Genomic DNA, 18,215 nt, shown 5'->3' with positions numbered 1-18,215 from the left:
AAAACTATTAGAATTGAAAGATGAATTCAGTAAAGTAACAGAATAAAAAATAGTCAGAAGTCAGTTGAATTTTTTAAAAAGATTTTATTCATCTATCTTTAGAGAGGGAAGGGAGGGAGAAAGAGAGAGAAACATCAATGTGGGGTTGCCGGGGGCCATGGCCTGCAACCCAGGCATGTACCCTGACTGGGAATCGAACCTGCAACACTTTGGTTTGCAGCCCACACTCAATCCACTGAGCTACGCCAGCCAGGGCTTGTCAGTTGAAGTTTTATATACCAATAATGAACTATCAGAAAGAGAAACTAAGAAAACAATCCCATTTACAATTTCATTAAAAATGCCTAGAAATAAATTTAACCAAGGATATAAAAGAATCGTACTTAGAAAATTATAAGATACTAAAGAAAGAAATTGCTGAAGATACAAATGAATGGAAGCATATACCCTGCTCATGGGTAGGAAGAATTAACACCACTAAAATGTCCATACTACCCAATCTATAGATTCAATGCAATTCCTGTCAAAATGCCAATGGTGTATTTCACAGAGCTAGAACAAATAATTAAAAAAATGTATATGGAAATACAAAAACACTGAATAGCCACAGCAATCCTGAAAAAGAAGAACAAAGTTGGAGGTATCATGCTCCTTGATACAAACTATACTACAAGGCTGTTGTAATCAAAACAGCATGTTACTGGCATAAAAATAGACATATAGATCAATGGAATATAATAAAGAGCCCAGAAATAACTTCATGACTATATGGTCAGTTAATATTTAACAAAGGAGGCAAGAACATACAATAGGGTAAAGATATTTTATTCAGTAAATGGCATTGGAAGAATTGGACAGATGTGTGCAAAAAAAAAAAAAAAGAAAAAAATAAAGAAACCAGATCTACTTCTTATACCATGTACAAGTATGAAGTCAAAATGGATTAAAAACTTAAATATTAAGACTCGAAACAATATAACTCCTAGAAGAAAACATAAGCAATAAATTATTGGATATTCCTCTTAGTGATATTTTTTCTGATGTATCTCCTCAGACAAGGGAAATAAAATAAGCAATAAACAAATGGGACTACATCAAACTAAAAAGTTTGCACAGCAAAGAAAACCATCAACAAAATGAAAAGACAACCTACTAAATGGGAGAAGATATTTGCCAGTGATATATTTGATAAGGGGTTAATATCCAAAATGCATAAAAAACTCATACAAGTCAACACCAAACAAACCAAGCAAGCAAGCAAACAAACAATCCAATTAAAATTGGGCAAAGGACATGAATAGACACTTCTCCAAAGAGGACATACACGTGGCCCATAGACATATCAAAAGCTGCTCAACATCACTAATCATCAGGGAAATGCAAATTAAAACCACAATGAAATATCACTTTACACATGCCAGAAAGGCTATTATCAATAAATCAATTAACAACAGGTTTCGCTAGAATGTGAGGAAAAGGGTGCTCTTATGCACTGGTCGTGGGAATATGGATCAATTTAGCCACTATTGAAAACAGTATGGAGGGTCCTCAAAAAATAAAAATGGAACTGCCTTATGATCCAACATTATTCTACTCCTGGGTATATATCTGAAAAAATCCAAAACACTAATTTGGAAGAATATATACACCACGATGTTTATTGCAGTGTTATTTACCATAGTCAAGATATGGAATTAACCCAAGTGCCCATCAGTAGATGAGTGGATAAAAAAGTGGTGGTACATATATGCAAGGGAATATTACTTGGCCATAAAAGAATGAAATCTTACCATGTACAACAGCAAGAATGGATCTAGAGGGTATTATGCTCAGTGATATAAGCCAGTCAGAGAAAGACAAACACCGTATGATTTCACTTATATGTGGAATCTAAAGAACAAAACAAACAAAATAAAAACAGACTTAGATACAGAGAAAAGACTGATGGTTGCCAGAGGGGAGGGTGATTGGGAGACTGGGTGAAAAATGTGATGGAATTCACAAGTACAGATTTGTAGTTACAAAATAATCACATGGATGTAAAGTACAACACAAGGAACATCATCAATAATATTGTAATAACTATGCATGGTGCCAGGTGGGTACTAGAAATATTGGGGGAAATACTTTGTGAAATATTTGATTACCTAAGTACTATGCTATAAACCTGGAACTAATGCAAAATAAAATTGAATGTAAACTGTAACTGGAAAAGAAAAGCAGACCCAAGCAGACCATGTGGGGGTCAAACAGTGTGAACTTTGGTGGTAGGCTGGATGAATATGGGAAAGGTGTTAAGGCAAATCATGTCCAGCTTCCAAAGGAATTAATGAGGACTGGAAAGCAGGTTCCAGCCATATGAGCAATGGAGCTCAAGGTCAGCACAGAAGTAGGGGGAGGGAGGATCTTACTCATCCTTATCTCTGAACATTACAGGAGGGTATTATTGTATTCTCAGAGCATCATGTCAGGAAGCACATGGTTGGAGCTGGTGTTCTCTGGATGTCTCCATTGTAAACTTACAGTTTTCCCCTTTGTAATTAGTAAGTGTTATATGTGGAGTGATATTTTGAGGCTATCTATACCTTGTTAATTTTTTCTCTTCTAACAGTTTGTCAACTTTAAACCAGTAATATAATGAGTTTAATGTCTTAAAATTGAAGTTTCTTAAAAGCAGACATTAGGAAGCATTTAAAAAATCCAACATATCCAATTCCTTACTTTTGCCACATTCATATTTCTAGAAAAAGACTCTTACTCATTCAGGGACAAACACCAGGGACCTTAAGAGCAACTGAAAACTTAGAGTGCACCACCCAATTAAGCTGTTTCTCAGGTACCTGGCTTTCCCTACGCCTAGCAAGTCAAGATCATCCAGTCCAATGTGGAGCACCAACCAGTTCCTGGAATTAAGGAATGATTTGCTTCAGATTTTTTTGGGTCAGGACACTGGTACCAGGGTGGGACTCAGTGATGAATCAATTAATCAAGGTGGCGAGAATGTCCCCAGAGTGTAGCCCCAGCTGGTGTGGCTCAGTTGGGTGTTGTTTATGAACTGAAAAGTTGCCGGGTTCAATTCCTGGTCAGGGCACACCACTTAGGTTGCAGTTTCAGTCCCCAGTCAAGGCATGTACAGAAGGCAACCAATCAATGTTTCTCTCTCTTTCTTTCTCTCCCTCTCTCCCCCCACTCTCAAAAAAGAAAGAAAGGAAGAAAGGAAGGAAGGAAGGAAGGAAGGAAGGAAGGAAGGAAGGAAGGCAGGAAGGAAGAAAGGAAGGAAGGAGGAAGGAATGAAGGAAGGAAAAGAGAAAGAAAGAAAAAAGAAAGAATATCCCCAGAGTATGGTGTCTGAGAGCATTGGGTTTGGGTGGCTTGAAAGTTTCTTTGTTTAGTCAAGGAAGGACCAAGTGGAAAATGATTTTCTGAAACTGGGCATGAGAGATGGTACAATGACCTTCACTAGAATATTACAAGAAAACACATCAAAAGATGTGGGGGAGAAAGGTGCATTGTCTCTAAAGCCAATGTTCTGAAGTTTGACTGACTTGTTCTTCGGTATCCATCTATTCCATATAACAATCTTTTTCTCCTTGAAGAAGCCAGACAGAGGACTTAAGACAGCCTGCTTCAGATATTATCTTCTTGAACACTGAAAGGTATTCCAGATATTATGTTGGCATATGAAATGGACTGAAACAGGTTTTACTGATTTCCTGTATGTACCTGTGTTGCCTAATGAAAGGGACCAGAAAATACATGGTTGATGACTTTTTTTAGCCAGTTGAAAATATCCCCATTCTGACCAATAATAACTCTGATAAAGAAGGCAGTGAACTCTACAAGAGTCTGACTTTTTCTCCTTTGTCCTTGCTGAGGTGGGGGGGTGCTGAAATAACCTGGTAAGAAATATGTTCAAGGATGGCTGGAGTGTGGAGCCCAGAAAAGAATCTTCCAGTTTTCCTCCCATAAGAATGAAGTGAGGATTCATTGCCATCTTGCTCCACCCCACCATCAACCTATCTTTATTTTCATCTGAATAATTCCTGTTGGTACAATTCATTCAAACTCTCCTTTATTGAGTTCACCAGTTATCATTTCTGCACTTGCTTTGTCATTTGTGTGTGTGCTGTCAATCACACACACTTTCTGAACCATTTGAGTGTAACTCTACTATAAAAGAGAACTTTTCATTTTCCTTTATGTATTCATTTATATCTATATGGATTCATGGGTTCTTCTTTCAATTCAGTGAATTATAATATATTACTATTATTATTAATTTTGATGCCCCAAAAGTTCCACATTTAGCTAGTGAGATATTATAGACTTTTATTCCCAGATTCTTCATTGTGTACTTTTAAAGAACCAAGTAATCCTTTTATACTCTCACAGCATAATATAAAAATCAGAACACTTATCATTTATAAATTATTATCTAATCTGCAGTCTATGTTAAAATTTTTCAATTGTCCTTTATAGCTGTTCTTTTCCTTGGTATCCAAACCAGATCACACATTGCATTTAGCTATCATGGCTTTTAAATCTCTTTTACTCTGGAACAGCTCCTTAGCCCTTCTTTGTCTTCAATGACATTGGCATATTTAGAAAAGTATAGCCAGTTGTTTTGTAGAAAGTCCTTCCCTTTGAGTTTAGTTGATTTTGCCACATGATTAGATTCAGATTATGTAATTTAAGTAGAAGCCTTACAGAAGCAATGTTGTATTCTTTTCAGAGCATCAGGGGACAAAACACATGGTTTAAATTAATGTCTTCCAGATTTCTCCACTGCAAAGTTATTATTTTTCTTCTTGAAATTAATAAGTGATTTGTAGAGCGCTATTTTGAGACTATGTATATATCTTGTTCATATCAACCCACTAGTTTTATTGAATAGCATTTGTCAATGGTTCTTGCCTGAATCAATTATTCCTATGATAGGTACAAAATGGTATTTTCTAACTTTATCATTTTTTCCTATATGTATTAGTTGGCATTCCACTTGTAAAGAAAAGATTTCCATCATGTATGTATGAATGTATGTATTTATTCTTGTGTGGATTCATAGGTTCTTTTATTCAATGGATTATAATTTATTACTATCATTATTTACCTATTTTGATGGTCAAATGTCCCAGATTTGGCAAGTGAGAACTCCAAACTGGGTCCAGTCGACATGTCTGCATCATTATTTGAACTTTCTTTTGGACACAACAAGATATTTCAGGTTTATCTTGTGCTTTCCTTGTCTCAGCTTTAGAAGCAGTCATTGATTTCTCCAGGGCACCTAGTTTCTTTCAATGGAGAACAACATTCACAAACAGAGCTCTGAACAGCAGATGTGCTCATTGCTGCTGAGGTCTTATTGCTTTGTTAGCAGACAGAATTATGAAATAAATGTATATGTGTGATTGTGAATGTGTATATCTATATTATATGTTTAATATGTGTGTATATCTGTAAATATGTGTAAATATGTATAAATATGTATACACAGACACACATGTGCCTTGAGTTCATACTAATACATGTGATTGTAATCCAGCATCACAGAGTTTACTCTAGGCTTCCCTTTCCGTATTTGTAACTCTCTTCATGAGAGCTGTGTTTGAAAGTAATCTTTAAAATGAGGATAATGTTAAGGGAAAGTCATGGATGATGGTAGGAAGCCAAAGGGAAAAAGGCCTGCAAAATCTATTTATGAAGTGAGATCGTTCCTATTACACTTCTTATAGACTAATATTAAAACCAATGAAAACTTCTAAATAATGGTAGAGTAGAAACTTAAGAAGGCATTAAGAAACCTGAAATACTAATCCATAAGAACCTATGCACCCCAAAGTTCATAGCAGCACAATTTACAATAGCCAAGCACTGGAAGCAACCTAAGTGCCCATCAGTAAATGAATGGATCAAAAAACTGTGGTACATTTACACAATGGAATACTATGCAGCAGAAAGAAAGAAGGAGCTCCTACCCTTTGCAACAGCATGGATAGAACTGGAGAGCAGTATGCTAAGTGAAATAAGTCAGGCGGTAAGGGACATATACCATATGATCTCACCTTTAACTGAAACCTAATCAACAAAACAAACAAGCAAGCAAAATATAACAAGAGACATTGAAATTAAGAACAATCTGACAGTAGCCGGAGGGGAAGTGGAAGGGGGTAATGGGGGGAAACGGGGGAGGGTTTTCAGGAACAACTATAAAGGACATGTGGACAAAACCAAAGGGAGGGTGGAACCAGGGGATGGAGGTGGGGATGGCTGGGGTGGGGAGTGGTGGGGGATAAATGCAGACAACTGTAATTGAAGGACAATAAAATAATTAAAAAAAATTTTTAAAAAGATTTTATGTATGTATGTATGTATGTATGTATGTATTTATTTATTTTAGACAGGGGAGAGAGAGAGAGAGAGAAACATCAATGTGTGGTTGCTGGGGGCTGTGGCCTGCAACCCAGGCATGTGCCCTGACTGGGAATTGAACCTGTGACACTTTGGTTCGCAGCCTGCGCTCACAATAAAATAATTTTTTGAAAAAGGAGTGTAAGATAAGAGAAAAAAGAGGTAAAAGAAGTAAAAACTAAATTCAGAAGTCCAATAAAGGTAAAAAGTTAATTAAAAAAACAAAATAAAATAAGTGATATTTAAAATAAAAGAGTTTATAAACTAAATAAGGCTAAAACATAAAAAGCAAAAAAGATAAAATCTAAGACAAAATACATATGCCTTATGAACCAGAAAGTAAAAATACTGAAAGGAATTGAAGATTAAAAACAGGCAATATGAAATAAAAAGATAAAATTTAAAAATATCAAACTAATAAATAAAAATATACAGGAAATATATTTAGAAGAAAATAAAAGTAGCAAGTTGAAAGACTAGAAAGCTCACTAAGAAGGGAGTAGAGAGGCCTTGTATAAAGGACGAGGAAGGAGGATCCTTGACCAAGTTCATGAGGTTTTGCTCTTCTTCAGGGGGAATGTATCTCTTATTGAAATTCAATTGCCTTTTACGAAGCTACAGCCAGCATTTAGTCTCATTCCTTTGTGGGAAGGCTCCACTATAAACCCACTCTAAAGAGTCAACAGCCAGCAGGGAGTGGAGGATTGATGGCTGGGCAGACATTGTCACAGCCAGCAGTTGGCATAAGCAAGGGCAGAATAGCCTCTGAGCACTAGGACACTCCTGTTCATTTTTCCTTCTAGAACTGCAGTTGAAATTGTCTTCTCTGAGTGGACATGGCTTAAAAGTGGATCTGATGGTACTTCATAAGAGTTCAATGAGGGAGGTATAAGGGGAAGAGCAATGGCTTGGAATTTGAGAGACATCAGTTTAGTCCCAGGATTCAAGCTAACACAAGCTTGAATAAGCTATTTACTCTCTGAGGACCGTGTGTGTGTGTGTGTGTGTGTGTGTGTGTGTGTGTGTGTGTGTATTTATTTATTATTCTGTAAAAGGAGTGCCTTACAATGTTTCACTATCCATATGAGACCACAAATAAGCAAAATACCAAATTTTCCATTGTATATTTCTAGATCAAAATCTTCTGTCATGGGTTTGTCAAGAGAGATAATAAGAGGAGAGGGGTACAAAGCACTGAGCGATTACCAAAGGGGAAGATGAGGGAAGAGGTGCATACGATGCAGTAGAATGTTTCACTCCACAGTTCTCAAACCCAAGGTTGGGAAGAATGGTGAGGCTACTGAAAGAGTTAGCTTCATCAGATTTATTTTTAATAGTGTTGGCAAAGTGAAAATTCAGTTGGGAAAGCCCAAGACTCTGGCCAACAAGGAAGAACTTAACAAACCTGGTAATTATCCAGATCATAAAGTTAAAACAGGAAGCAGAGCCAGTTCTGTCTGACATGTAATCTGAAGCTGTAGTCACTGCACTCATGTGAAGATGCTTCTAACTGGCCTGCATCCAAGGATGTCATAGCAATCATGGGTGTGTGTGTGTGACTGATCTTCTCTTTCCCACATCACATTGCACATTGTATATACATGACAGGGCTCTCTCCTCTACACACTAGAAGACTTGGATCCTGGGAATGAGGGTAACAGGATTGTCAACCCCCCAGACAGCAAGGAAGGTTAGGGTAGCAAGCAGGCAATGTCAGAGGGGCAGAGAGCTCTCTGCTCTCTTTTTGTCCTTTTCTCTTTCTTTCTCCTTCCCTCCTGAGCTTATCTCTAGCTGGAATTCCCTGTCTCATCTTGTTGTTTGTTTTTGAGTTGGCTTTGGTGTGGTTTTGTTTTTTTGTTTGCTTGAGTTATGTGAGGAAATGGTGGGAGGAGAGCACAGGACTGGGAAGAGACACAGGTTATTTCTCCTGTTGTTATTTGGCTCCCAAATTCCTACTTTACCACTTTGACTTCCCTGAAGTCACTTAACAGTATTAGTCAGAAGCCTATAGAGGATGAGAACTTTCCTTTCTTGTTTTTTTGTACACCAAGCATGCCTAAGTTTTCCTATAAGCCACAACTCACTCTTCCCTTCAACAAACCTAATTCTCTTTTGGAGACTGGAAAGGAATAAAACGTGAATGCAGATAATCTAAAAGTCTATAGACTGTCTACTAAATGTGGTGATGACCACATGAGCCAGGTGCTAACATGGACACTGTGTAATGTAGTGGATAATCTCTGCTTTCCAGAGTTTGCAATCTAACTGGTAAAATAAAAATCTTTTGTATGAAGAATTGAAAACAGGAGATTTAATACCAATATCAGGTGTTACAAGACAGGTTGTAGATAATGTCTACTGAATGACATAGATTTTGAATATTAAGCAGTTTAAGGGAGTAGGGGAAAGTTTCCTGTGGGGCCCACCTAAGTTCTGAAATAGATACAATTCAGTTGTGGTCATTTGCATGATACTTCGAAGCTTACAAGTCACATTATCTCATTTAATGTTTATTTTTAAAAAATAATTTTTAATTTTCAATTACAGTTGACATGAAATATTATATGTTTCAGATGTATAACATAGTAGTGAGACATTTTATGAAACTTATGAAATGATCACCCCAATAAATCTAGTACCCATTTGACACTATACATATTTATTACAATATTATTGACTATATTCCCTATGCTAAACTTCATATCCCCACAGCTATTTTGTAACTGCCAATTTGTACTTCTTAATCCCTTCACCTTTTCACCCAGTCCCCCAACCCTGCTCCCATTTAGCAACCATCAGTTTGTTCACTGTATCTGTGAGTCTGTTTCTGTTTTATTTGTTCATTTATTTTGTTTTTTAGAATCTACATATTAGTAAAATCATATGGTATTTTTCTTTCTCTGTCTGACTTAACTCCACTTAGCACAATATCCTCTAGGTCCATGTTATTGCAGATGGCAAAATTTTATTCTTCTTTATTCAATTGTATATATGTACCAGTTCTTTTTTTATCCCCTCATCTACTGATGGACACTTAAGTTGCTTCCATGTCTTGGCTATTGTAAATAATGTTGCAAGAACATATGGATGCATATATCTTTTTGAATTAGTGTTTTGGGATTCTTTGGATAAATACCTAGAAATGGAATTACTGGGTCTTTGTCTCATTATAGCCTTTGTTTTAAAGTCTATTTTGTCTGGTATAAGTATTGCTACTATAGCATTTTTTTTTGTTTCCACTATCATGAAATATCTTTTCACATCCCTTTACTTTTAGTCTCTGTGTGTCTTTCCATCTGAAGTGAGTCTCTTGTAGACAGCATATGTAAGGGTCTTTTTAAAGTCATTGTTGATAGATGTGTAGTTATTGTCATTTTATTATTCATATTTCTGATCTTTTTTCCCTTTATTTTTCTTAAAGAGGTAAGTCCCTTGAACATTTCTTGTACTTCTGGTTTGATGGTGATAAGAACCTTTTTTTTTTCTTATCTGGGAAGATTTTTATCTGTCCTTTAATTTTAAGTAATAGCTTGGCTGGATAAAATAATTTTGGTTGTAGGTCTTTGCTTTTCATCACTTTGAATATTTCATGCCAGTCCCTTCTGGCCTCAAATGTTTCTGTTGAGAAATCAGCTGACAGTCTTATGGGAGCTCCCTTGTAGGTAAATAGCTGCTTTTCTCTTGCTGTTTTAAGATTCTCTCTTTGTCTTTAATCTTTGGCATTTTAATTATGATTTGTCTTGGTGCAGGCCTCTTTGGATTCATCTTGTTTGAAACTTTCTGTGTTTCCTGGGATTGTTTGTCTGTTTCCTTTGCCAGGCAGGTTAAGGAAGTTTTCCATTATTATTTCTTCAATATATATTTTTTCCTCTCTCTTCTTTTTCTTGTATGCCTATTAGGCAAATGTTGGTATGCTTAATGATGTGCTAAAGGCCTCTTAAACTATCCTCATTTTAAAAAATTCTTTTTCTTTTTGTTTTGCTGAAGGTATGTTTTCTGCTTCTTTTTTTTTAAATTGCTGATTAATCTTCTGCTTCATATATTCTACTGTTGATTACATCTAATGATTTTTTCATTCCAGTTATTATATTCTTTATTTCTGACTGTTATTTTTTATGTTTTTTCTATTTCCATTTTTATGTTTCCTATATCTTTGTTGAATTTTTCACTGAGTTCATCTACTCTTCCCCTAAGTTTTTTTGGACATACTTATAACCAGTGTTTTGAATTTTGCATCTGGTAGATTGCTTGTCTCTCTTTAGTTATTTTTCTGGAGTTTTGTTTTGTTATTTTATTTGGAACATGTGTTTTTTGTCTCTTCATTTGTCTACTTGGAATTTTTTCTATATATTGTGTACAGCTGCTACATCTCCCAGTCTTGGTAGAGTGGTCTTATGTTGTAGGTTTCCTGTGGGGCCCAGTGGCACAGTCTCCTTGGTCACCTGAGCCAGGTGCTCCAGGTGTGTCCCTTATGTGGGTTATGTGTGCCCTCTTATTGAAGTTGAGCTTTGATTGATATTTGGAGGGATTGACCCTCAGGCTGATTGATTGTGAGGATTAGCAGTGACTACAATGGAGGAGCTGTTGTGCAGGGGCTGACCCTATATAATAGGATTCATTTTAGCAAGACTTTGTTGCCTGCTGAGTCTGCCATTGAGTGTTTCATTTGTGGAGGTGGTTGGGTGGTACTCTGGTGTGGTGTGGGGCTGGCCACTGGGTAAATTGGTTCTGGAGCCTCTTGGGAGTTGTAGGCCAAGGTCAGCTGCTGCCTAGGGCCACCTGGTATGTGCTACAAAGTGATCTGCAAATGGTTGCCACTTGTTATGGGCTTGGAGATGCCTAGGTGAGACTAAACAGCAAACTGAGGCCAGCACCGCTAGTGTTGGGTTTGGGGATGCTTAGCAAGATGTATGGGGCAAGCTGAGGCCAGATGATTCTTGTTTGGGATTTGTGAACCTTTGAGATATTTTAGGAAAGTTCACAGCATGAGCCAAGACATGCCACTTGTATGAAAAAGCCATTGGAGGTAGCTTGGGTGAGGTGGGGTCTCAGGGAATTACCAGGGTGGGGTGAATGGAGTTAGCTAGGTTGATGGGGACCCAGATATGGTATCTGCCTGTTCAGGCAGGCTGGGTGGGAGGATAGCTTAACAACAAAACCATGGCTTCTTCCAGCACTTCTGTATGGAAAGAGCCGCCCTTTCAGCCCTCTCTCTGAAGCCAAACAATTCAGTTCTTCCCCCTATGTCCCTGTGCCTTTGGTGCTGCTGCCCCAGTGTTGGAGCTCAGAGTGAGTAAGTCTGTCAGCAGGTAAATCCATGCAAGGGCCTCTTAAGAGGACCACCCGGGATTCCAGACACCCTCCACCTCACTCAGCCAGTCTCAGCTGGTTTTCGCCACCAGAAATTATGGGGACTTCTTCTCCCTGGGCTGGAGAGCCTGGTGTGGGGACTCCTCCCTCCTCAGGGACACTTCTGCATCTTAGATATCCCTTCAAATTCATAACCACATGTTTGTATTGGACCAGCATGTTCTGCCTCTCCCCGACTACTATTAGTCTCACTGTGACTTCTTCTGATGTCCTTTGTCATAGGACTTCTGTCCAGGAAGACTTCAGACAATTCTCAATAACAGTTTAGTTGTAATTTTGATGTTGTTGTGGAAGGAGATGAGCACAGCATTTGTCTGCTCCACCATCTTGACGGTAAATCAATTTAATGTACAAATCATAAGTCTTCCAGCTGAGGAAACTGAGGCTCGGTCAGGTCACATGGAATCAGTGAACCTAGGTCTCCTGACCACAGGACTAGAGCTCTTTGCATGCTAGGGGCCTCCTCCAAAGAAGGTAGGCTGACCAGTAAGCTGTGAGAAGAAGCTCCAGGAGCCAAATCACCTCAGGCATGAAGTAAATCTGAAGGAACTTGAATGTGGAGGCTCCCTATTAGGAAAATTAGCTCAAGCAAAGATAGCAGTTGACCTGCTTTATACTTCATAGTCTCTCAAACTGGTGGCTCGGGGGCTAGATTTATCCTAAAAACATATGTGTTATGCCTGCAAAGTAGTTTAAAATGTGTGCATTTGTTGTTCGTGTTTTAAAAAATGAGGTGCTTTCTCTCTCACACACTTAACACAAAGTAACTCAGATTACTAGCATCTTTTCAAAACTGGAATCTCTAATGACACAGAATCCTTGTTTTTAGGGCAACTTTGAGCTGGAATTGTGCATTCGGGGCTTCTTTCAATGGGGCATATGCTCTATAATTCTTGAGCCCCTCATGGCTTGGCCCCTCATGGCTTTTGACTTTGCATCTCTGGATTTACATAAGGAACCTATAAGGGAATGTAATAATTATTGTACTTCAACAATGCCTGGATTTGAGTATTCTGTTACAAATTTGAGAGATGATGATAACATGGTAGGAAGGGGCTGAAGGCCAGGATTCAAGCTCAGCTCTGTCATATACTGATTGAGTGACCTTAGCTAAAGAGTTCACCTCTTCTCTTCCATTTCAGCTTTATGGTCTTCCAGTTGGGCAGGATAATACCCACTTCCAGCGAGAGTGTGAGAATTATGTGAGTTAATAAAAGTGTAAGTGACACCTGTGTTATTTTAATGCTTACTTTTTGGAAGTACTCAACCCAAGATACATTGATTTTACAGGATATTTCTCAAAATAATTTTGTTAAAGTGTTAAACTGTATTAAAGTGTCAGCTTTAAGGAGAAGCTTTAATGAGTCTTGTGTAACTTGGAGGGTGTCATGGATGGGGAACACCAAAGAAGCATTAGAAGAGAGGCTGCCCCCTCCCTGCCCCATAACTTCCAAGCCATAGTCCTGTTTGCAATCCCAGCCACATCCCCCATTTTGCCATTTGAACAGGATATTATATATTCTTAGATATCAGAGAGAGGATCACAATAAAAAAGAATTGTCACTGGGCCATGTTTGAAATCCACCTTCAAGGTAGGAGAGTATTTTAGAAAACCCAAACTTGGTCAGTAAGGAAGGACAAGCAAACCATACACTTCTTATCCCTGGGACAGCTTCAAGTGCCTATTGCAAAGTAATTTTAGGATTGTGACAATAATGCCAGTGTTCTTTTAAGAGGATCTTGGTAAAGCTCTTAAAGAGGTAGATTCAGGCCAAAATTATCTTTGGACACCACTTTTTGGTTTGTCTTTTGTTCTAACTCACTGAGTGGCTATTATGGCCGCGTGTGGATGAGTGGTAAAATGGTCGCAGAGACAAGTGCTTCCTGACTCTGTGTTCAGGTATGTAATTCTGTTCCTTCCTCCTGGCCATCCTTTACTCCCACTCCATCCCCCAGCCCTGTCAAACACTGCACTTAAAATGCCATTTTGCCTTTTCATTGTAATTTCTTTGTGAGCAAAAATTGGAGTGACCACATAAATGCTGCCCAGAGACATCTGTCACCTTCTGGCTCAAACAGAAAAACCACAGCTACATGATTGGTGAGCACTGGTCCATGTTTACCCAACTGGCCAGACACCTGAAAGCTCATGTAACTCAACATCTATAAAATTACCATGTGTTCAGGCAAGTTTTCCTCCTACTTGTTTAAAGCTTTGCTTCCTGAAAAATATGACTGAGAGGGATGCTTGGAAACATGTAAAAGTAATGGTTTTGGGGATTGAGTAGGCAAGTTTGCACCCTCAGGCCACAAAGCAAGTATATGTTTTCTCTGTTCCTAGGAGATTGAGAGATGCTAGGCAAAAAGTAGCTCAAGTTTTCATTATTATATGCTTCAAATAGGCTGGGCTCAGACTCCTTCACAAAAATGCTAGTCCTTGGATTGAAGACAAACATGTAAACTTCAGTTTGAATAAGTGCTTAATGGGAAAAGCAAAAGGATAAACCTTGGAGGCCTCACTGAACGTCACTGGTAGCCTTAGCTCTGGCTTGCCACATCCCTTCTTGCATTAGCTGCCCCGTTTTCTTAGAGAACCTCCTTGCTTTGGTGTAAGTAAGGCTCAAACAATGGCAACAAGTCTCTTGTTGTGGGAAGGGGGAAGAAATCTGCCCAGCCATCCATGGAAATGCTAATGAGCTAAGATGGCCCTGGGATTTTAATTCATAAGTCCTGTAATGTTTTTATATTACTTGATAAGAGGGAGATGGTAAAATGCAAATCCTGCCAAGCTGAATTGTTTCCATTGCTTCTGCAGCCACTCAGCAGTGACCTGATCAGGGATGATGGGAAGAGTTTGATTCTATTCTAGAGATTGGCCTCAGGCCAAAGTAGAAGTTCCGAGTCAGCATTTCTCAACACAAACAGGCCTGTGGTGGGCAACATGTTTCTTACTCAGGACCTGTACTTCAGTAAATTGTTCTCCTGCTTGTATATGGATTGCCAGGAACACTGAGGGCAGGAGGTCAGAGAGTGGCAACACTTTGTCTTCCACACTGCTATTTCCTTCCACACTCTGGTGTTTCCTGGTATCTGAGGAAAGGTAATCAATGTCAAGAATCTAATGCCTGCCAGGGACTCCAGAGAGTGGGTTATCTAGGGTGAATAAAAGCTACTATTCATGGTCACTATCAAACTCTCCTAAAAAAATGCTCTTCTGGAAAATATTATTGGATTATTGGTCCCATTTGTAAGATTCACAATCTCTACAGTTTTAATGAGAAGTTTAAGAAAATAGGTATCTGATAAACAACATGACTCAATATAGAAGGAGAAAAACATCCTTAACCAGTGGGGTGGCGAGAAGGCAGATGGAATTGACAAGCCCCACTGAGCAGTAGTTTTCATCTTCTGTACCATAGGTCTGTGCCTTAGTTATTCTAATCATGAGAAGTTGTTTGGGTGGCATTCAAAATCATGTCCCATCCTGTTATTAGACAAGCCACAGATATAGGGAACGGACTCTTGGGCTGAGGGAGAGGGTGACCCCCCTGAGTCTCTACCTCAACATGCCCTGTGTGTGGTCATCAGGGTTGAGCTCTATGACCCCTTGCTAGCTCAGTTTGACTTCTGCATTTGGTTTTGGACTAGGTGAATGGGAAGGACAGGAATACAAAATATAGTTTTTGACAGGCAGATTGTATTCTTGCTGGTACAGAGAAAGAGAATGAAGAATCGGGAGATAAGAAAAGTACCCATTTTGCAGGTAATTGTGCAGAGCCTGCTAATGCTTGTAGGTACATGTAGGAGTTGAAGAAGAGATGCTTAGGCATTTTATGACAGTCCCATGTCTCTCCTAGAAAAAGGTGATAAATACTAATGGAGAATGCCAGCTGAGAAAATTTCCTAGAAAATGACCTCACTCATTTATTCTCCCATTCAACAAAAATATATTGGGTGTTATTATGAACAAGGCACTGCAGGTAAACAGATATAAAACACCAAGTTCTTGGTTCTCAAAGATTATATGGTCATCATAGCTATATGAGTATAATCTTTTGTTACTTAACACTACCCCCCATGTGTGTTCCCATTTAAGATATAACGTTTTGAATTTAGTCCCAAGAAAACCTTGTTTTCTGTGAGAAATGGTCTATACCCTCTTCTTAGATATGAGAATTTTGTAACTTATCATGTTTCTGTTTCTACTCTGTGGGTAAGGTAGGGTTCTAAGTTGTAAGCCATAGAAATCAATTCTAGATGTCTTAGGCAAAAACAATAATTTGTTGAAAGAATATTTAAATAAAAAGATATATATATTCCATACTTGGCTATATCACTGGCTCACTCAAGGGCATGGGACAAGTCATTTACTCTTTTCAGATTTCACTTTGCTATTCAAGGAATGTTGTACAATCAGAGGGAGTGCCCAAACTAGATGGAATGTTCAAAGACCAAATTTGGGAAACAAGAACCAGAGGTGCTCTGGAAAGTGAGGCCTCAGAAACTGGTTCTCATGATGCTGGGCCAAGGCAAGTAAGGTGTTCGCTGTCTCCATGATGACAGGTCACTCATTCAAGATTTAATTCCTGCAGAGGAGAGGAAGATGGCAGCGAGATAGGTGGGAGCTGAGTCCACTTCTTCCTGTGCACAGGTGGAACACCTAGCCGATCTTCTGAAGAACAGAGTGAACAGTCAATGGTATCCCAGCATATATGAAGGTTGGAGGCCAAAACTGTAGAGGACACTGAAAAATCAGATGGTAAGGAGACTGCTTTGGGACAATAAGGTCCCTGGGACCTTCATGGGGACCTGGGTGGCTGCAGCCCCAGGCCCGGTGCCCGCTAGGTCTGCTGGAGGATTCTTGGAAGAGAGTCAGATCAATGGCTCCCTCCCCTGCCAAATAGGGAGGTTTGAGCAGCACCAGGATGAACCTGGATGCTTGAAATTGCTGGGGGAAATAAAGATTAAGTGGCAAACACACAGGGTTGATATGTACCTGCTGAGCTGTGGATGCTGTCTGGGTAATTACCAAAGAAACTGAGGAGCTGGATGATGCCTGGAGAAGGGAGAAGAGTTGGGCACTGATGGACCCTGACCTGGTTAGTCTCTGGTCTGGTTGGAAAGTTGACTGTGTGAGAGGCCAGGTGCTTGTTCGGAGTAGCATGCTTGAACAACAGGATTGTTTTTTTTAAAGGCTCTTGGTGATTGTTTAGGGAATTCTCCCACAGCAGCCGCCCCTACCTCCCCCAGCTATGCCCTGAAGCCTCGGCAGCCTCAGCCCTGGGCTGCCCCTGCCACTAGGACTGCCACCCGGCTGCCAGGACTGTGGTTTGGCCCCTGCCCTCCCCCCAGCCGCGGTGGGAGAGGGCGCCCTCCCACGCTGTTGGCCTAAGTGGCAGGTGCCTTACTCAGCCTGCTGCTTTTGCCACCACAGAAGCGGAGGCCCGCGCTCATGCCTGCAGCCCTGGGGGCGCCAGAACCCACTGTCCGCTGCTGACTGCAGCTGTAGAGGCCACACGCCCACAACCGCCACTCCAGCAGTGAGACGACCCCAGCTGCCTCTGCCGCAGCAGCAGAGGAGGCCAGATGCACACACTTGCTATCCCAGAGGCACGTGCCTGCATCCACCACTGCGGTCACAGCCGGGATCCTGCCCTGCACGGTTGGACTGGCTCTCTAAGAGGAAGGCAGAGGCACTCTCTGCAGAGGAAAGCAGCAGGGCTCAGGGAGTCAGCAGTCCCCAGAAAGACTTAACTCAGTGGATGGGGCTGAACTACCCTGAAGAGACTTTGAGAGTTCCTAGCACCTAGGGCAGCAAAGAGCAAGAACGTGGTGTGTGAGTTGCCCCTAACTGGTGTGCCTCAAGGACAGTACAACTGGTGGACTGAAGGTGAGGCCTGGCGCAGAAGATCACTGGGGGCTGGCAGTGAACTGAGGAACTGGGCTAGAGGCTGGGCAACTGTGAGGAGTGAGGCTCATACCTGACCCTCATCTGTGCAAAACCACAGGAATGGAGAAAAGCGAAACCCAACCCCTCTCAGTGTGCTGCAGCCAGGAAGACCAGCAGAAGTCGCTTGACTGGTTTAAAGCCAGAAGGAGGCTTTTTTCCCCCCTTCTTTCTTTTTCCCCCTACAAGTGAGACAATAAAACCTGGAGCTGTGAAAGGACAAGAGTCAGACCCAAAGAGGGGTCATCCCAACAACTGAGAAACTGAGACAAATTTCACTTTGCTATTCCAGAGTACTTGCTTCAAGTTATTGTTTGTGCAATTATTATTTTTGTAATTTTTACTTCTTTTATTTTATTAGTATTTTATAATTTCTTTCTGTTTAGTTTTCTTTATTTTGTTTGTTTAACTGCACTGTTTGACTGGTTTTCCTTGTTCTCTCTTTCATAGTATATTTTTAATTTTCCTTCTTTCACTTCTTGTGTTTCAG

This window comes from Phyllostomus hastatus, unplaced genomic scaffold (assembly GCF_019186645.2).
Source record: "Phyllostomus hastatus isolate PE091 unplaced genomic scaffold, TTU_PhHast_1.1 phas_contig_348, whole genome shotgun sequence".
Lineage (NCBI taxonomy): Eukaryota > Metazoa > Chordata > Mammalia > Chiroptera > Phyllostomidae > Phyllostomus > Phyllostomus hastatus.
Note: the sequence above shows the minus strand (reverse complement) of the source record.